Raw genomic sequence first — 6,013 nt, 5'->3', positions numbered from 1 at the left:
ATATATTATAAATAGGGATTTTGAAAATAAAAAGTTTAAGTATAATATTAATTCTTATTTCGAGATCTTGAATAAAAAAATAACTTTTTTTTAAAAAAAAATTAAATAAAAGATATCAATTTATATAGAATAATACTCTTATATATTGAGCTTATAAAATATTAATTTGATTCTAGAAAAAAGGTATTCTTTTAATTGATTCTTGGTTTTTTTATAATCTAGATCTCAATTCTATAAAGTATATATAGTGATATTTAAAGATATATATTTTTGAAATATTTTCGAATATTATAATAAATAAAAATCAATCAGAATATACTGAATAGAAACTAGAGAGTACTCTATAAACAGCTTAGAATATATTAGATAATAATTTATTTATAAAATTGAAAATTAATACAAAAAGTAAAATAACGACTTTTATTAAAATAAAGAATTGATATATTAAATACTAAAAAATACAATACAATTATAACTATAGAATTTTATATTATTAGAATATATATATAGATCAAAAGATTATTAGAGAATTAATATAAAATATTAATTAATTGATTTAATAATAATAATTGAATAAACTATGATTGAGATCAAATTCCGGGGAAATTCCAGGCGACAACTATCTGTGCCCTAGTACTGTATAATGTAACATATTGAGTACTATAAAATTATTAACAGAATATTATAAATGAAATTAAACAATAATATAGTCTTTTATGAAATTATCAATTAATAAATTCGTAGAAGCAAACCGATTGATTATGTACTTCATGTATTATATAAGTCGACCACCCTACTTTTGAACCACCCCTGTTTTGAGCCACCCTTTTGCACCAAAAATCACTTTTTTGGTTTATCAATATCTCTATCAATATTTAATATAATTTAATAAGAATTTATATTTATAAAATTAAGTCATTTTGGATTTATATCAAAATTTTTATAATTTTAGAATTTTCTTGGATTGAGATTTAAAGCTTCAAAATATCAATTTTCGAATTTATATAAAAATCATATATAAATTTAAAACTTTTATATAATCTTTAATAACTTTTTAATAATAATAATTGAAAGAAAATTGTATATATTTTTGAAGATTCCAAATTTGAATTTATATAGAAATTTAAAGAAAATTCAAAAAATAAATAGATATACAAATATAATATATAATAACTCTAGAATGATATAAATAATCCCTATAATTTTGAGGTATTTTTTTAAATATTTATTTATAAGGAATTTTCTATTTTTTCAGAATCTTTCAAAATAAATATATTATAAAATTTTATAATTTATCTTTAGCTATTTTTTCTTAGAAGTTATTATAGACTTTATAAAGTTTCAAATTTATATATGATTTTTATACAAATTGAAAAACAATATTTTGAAACCTTAGAAATCGATTCACAAAAATCATAAAAATCTGAAATTTTTAGAATAAGATTGAAATAGCTTGACCTAAATATATATAGATTTTTATTAGATTATATTATATATCAATAGAAATATTAATAAATTAAAAAAGTGATTTTTGGTGTAAAAGGGTGGCCCAAAAAAAGGGGTGGCCTGAAAGTGGAGTATCTGACTTAATCATATATCTCTATAGCAGGCTATTTTTATATTTGTAAATTCATAAAATCCCTTTTGATTGGTTATAAGTAATATGTGAAACTTTCTGTTGATTAGAGCTTAGTTTTTCTAGTTGAGTAGGGGGGTAGACTCTACGAAATTACTTCAATTCAATACACAACTTCAAAAGAAATGAAAATTCGATTGAAAAAGAAGTAATTAGATTGAAGCAATTGAGAGCTTTCTAATAATCTAATTAGTTTTGGAGTAAGTTCTATAATAATAGTGGAATTAATTGATTGAATTTATAAAGATGTTTTTGGAGATGTATTTATAAGCAGGGGCATAAATGTTTGAGGCACAGTTGCCTTGTACGTTTTTCAATATTAGAATCTGAATTAGAATCTATATAATTGTTTATAATAAGAAATTAAATAAGAAATTAAATAAGAAAGTAAATAAGAAACCAAATAAGAAAGTAAATAAAAAACTAAATAAGAAACTAAATAAGAAAGTAAATAAAAAACTAAATAAGAAACTAAATAAGAAACTAAATAAGGATTTAAATAAGAATTTATTATTCTATTCTTCTATTATTCTAATAATAAGAATAAAAAGAATAATAATTTAATCATCTAATAATCTAATAATTTAATAATTTAAAATCGAGCGTAGCGAGGATCGGGGGCTTGGGGGCTGGCCTCCATATATATTATATTATAATAGAATTAAAATTAGAATTAGAATTAGATTTACAGTTTATATGCTATATTAGTACTAGCCGTCGGGGAAAAAGAATTGAAATCTATGAATTCGTAGGGCTTCAATAATCATTCTAATAATTAAAAAGAAAAAAGAAACTTTCACGAATCCGTAGGCTGAAAAATTCTTTTTCCCCGACGGCTAGTATAAATGAGAAAATATCTTCAAATCACTATTTTTGTTTGAAGATAGTATTATTATTAAACTATTATAAAAGATGTGATCACTTTTTATAACAACATTCTTATTTATTTTGTTATCATTATCAATTTGACATAGAATTTATTTAAAATCTAGAAAAAGCTAGATGTTTTTAAATACTTATAGTTTACTTTAACAAAAGAACTAAAATAAGATATAAATAAAATTTCGGGAATTTTATTAAAACCAAATCTAATTTCTTTTTCATATTTTGAAAAATCCTAAAAAATATATAATTTATTCATTAATATAAATCATGCTATGTTATAACATTTATTTCCTTAAAAAATTTTCAACAATAATATTATAAATATAGTCACCTGTTTAAATTAGAATGTAATTTTTTTGGAGAATTAAAAGTTGTGATAAATATTACAAATATTCATGAAAAGTTTGATAGTTCTCTAAAATAATTTTTATTTCGAAGTATAATTAATGAAAAATGTTAAACTTTTGTCTTATTAACTAACTGATGTAAGTAAGATTAGAAGATTTAATTATTCCTAATTATAATATAGAATATAGAATGTTTCAAAGATTTCTTTCAAAAAATGATTAATATATTGTATTTAATAAAATTATTTCATAGATTATCGAATTATCTTTTAACTTTATCAATATTTTACACTTTTTTGAATCTTTTGATCTCTAAGCTTAGATATTTTTATTTTAAATAAATAATATGAGAAAATTTTGGAATAAAATAAAAATAACAAAATTGCTTTCATGTTCAAAAACTTTGAATCATAAAACAAATTCAAGAAAAAGGAATAATATTCCTTATTATATTATAATTAAAACTTAATATTGTATCATTTTTATAAGTATCAGAGCAACATGATTGATTCTAAATCAAATAAAGATTTAATTCCATGATAATCTTATTTTCAAAAGATATATAGCGATTTGAATTACTAAAAGTGTTGATTTGGGAAGGATACGGAAGACGTAGCACTCATGTATTAGTAGGTCCTAAATGTCTATGTTGTATTTTGTCTAAAGAACTAGCTATATACAGAGAGTAGTAGACCTTATATATACACTACTAAAAGAGCTAGTCTCTTTCGCATTTACCTCAGGTTCAATACAGTGGCCATTAAATTGAAGTCATTCACCAACGTTTATACAAAAACTAAAATAGTCATATATAATATTTAATTTTTCCTAAAAAATAATTAATAATTTTCTAATCTTGATACTATTATAAAATGATAATCTTTTATATTATATCTTGTTTTCTAAGGAAAACAAAATTAAAATATAATAATAAATAAATAAAAAATTATATTCAACATACTGACTATAAATTTCTTTCTTAAATGAAATAATATTTTATCTATTGAAATAAAAGTTTAATTTCATGATTAAAGGCATAATTTTTGTATTAAAAAATCATTTTTATTAATATAGTTTTTTGAAATCTGAAAATTTCTTAATTGATATTATACTAAATAATACTCAATTTCATTTTATCATATATATTTAATAACAAAAAATAAATTTTTTACTATTTATCAATTATCATCATTGTTTATTATTACAAATCAAAAAGCTGAGGATCAATAGATTCTTAAAATAGAATTTTCATATTCGGAGATCTTTCTTTTTAATATTATATAATCTACATTAAAATCTTTTTATTTATTTTTAGAATATAATACTAATTCAATATATAATTTTAATTGAAAGATGATTGATTATTATCAAATTTAAAAAACAATAATTTTGGTTTTCTAGTATCAAAGTTTTGTTCTTTTTGAGTAATTTTAAATAAATCAAGAATAAAAGGCAATTTAGTAAATATAGATAACGTAGTTTAACACTGAGTGGCCTATATTACCGAATAGCCCACTTTCACCTCAATTTACATCTTTCTCTTTCAATATACATTTTATCAACAATTTATAATAAATTCGAATAATTAAGAAGCTTATATACTCTTTGTTATTAAATCTATTTATAAAAATAAAAAACTAAATATTTGAAAAGTTATTATACTTTATAATATCTTTTATATAATTTTTTAATATAGAATAAAAGATTTATCTTTTTATATAAAAACTCAATCTGATAATTATAAGATTATAAAATTAGAAAAAGAAGTAATTATTTAATATATGGTTAATATAAATTCAAAAGAATCTCTATTTAAATTAAAGAATATAAAACATATAACAAATTATATTTTTATTATGATTTCTATAATTTTAATAAAATAGATTTTATAATAAATATAATATATCTTGAAATAATAATAATTAATATTAAACAAAATAATAAAAGTAAGATAATATAATCAAATAATAGAAAATAGATTATAATAATTATATATAATAATAAAAAGAATGAAACTATACGCCTATTTCTAATAATTTAAGAATAAATTCATTTTTCTAATTAATATACTAAAACCGATTTTCCTATAAATTAGATTATTAAATCTATTTCTAATAAAAAAACAAATATTAAAATAGACTTAGAATAATTGAAACATTTTAATAAATATATTAAGAATCGAAGAAAGAGCAAATATCGAATATTGATATTAAATAAATATAAAAGTTATAAATCAAAAGCTTTTTAAATATATTATAAAAAGAATAATATTATATATTTATATTTATTACTATATTTAAATAATTTAATTCAATTATTTAATATAGATTATTTTAATAATCTAAAATATTTATATAATAATTAAATTAATAAATTTATTAAAATATATTTTAATTATATTTCGAAAATTGAATTCTTTATATTTTTTAAAACTATATACAAAAAATCAATCACCTCTTAAAATATAAAAATAAAATTTCAAAAAATAGATTTAATCCTATTTAATTCTAAAATTATATTTTCAAAATTAGATATTCACATTCACACACCTATTCTCCCCTTTTTTGATTTAAATTAATAAATTTTATAAATCCCTTCTAATTCAATCAAAACTCTTTCTCAATCAATATTAATTAAATCTAAAATAACTCATTATTAATCAAACTCCTCTACACCTATATTCGAAATTGTACTAGCTTTAATTAAAGATATAGAAAGATTAGTTTATAAGAATACACTTTTAAATATAAAGAATTATATTTCAAATAATAAATGAAGTATTAAAGAAATATTGATATAAAAAAAAACCTAATTATATTAAAAAGAAATACTTATTAAATAAAAGATTCTTAATATATTATTTCAATAAAAAATTGATATTTAAATTTAATATAATAAGTATTAAAAAAGAAGGAATTCTAATAAAGAAATATTTTCTAATTAATATTATAATAGATACAGAAAAATAGAATATAATATAAAAACCTATCAAAATAATATAATAGATCCTAGATTATTAGATTATTAATAATTTTAATTGATTGATTCAATTATTATTGAATAATATAAATTTCAAAGTGTAAATTGAGATGAAAGTGGGCCACTCGGTGATATGGGCCACTCGGTGTTAAACTACGTTATTCAA

This window comes from Botrytis byssoidea (assembly GCF_014898295.1).
Source record: "Botrytis byssoidea strain MUCL 94 chromosome Unknown BBYS_034, whole genome shotgun sequence".
Taxonomy (NCBI): Eukaryota; Fungi; Ascomycota; class Leotiomycetes; order Helotiales; family Sclerotiniaceae; genus Botrytis; species Botrytis byssoidea.
This window is presented reverse-complemented; position numbering follows the sequence as displayed.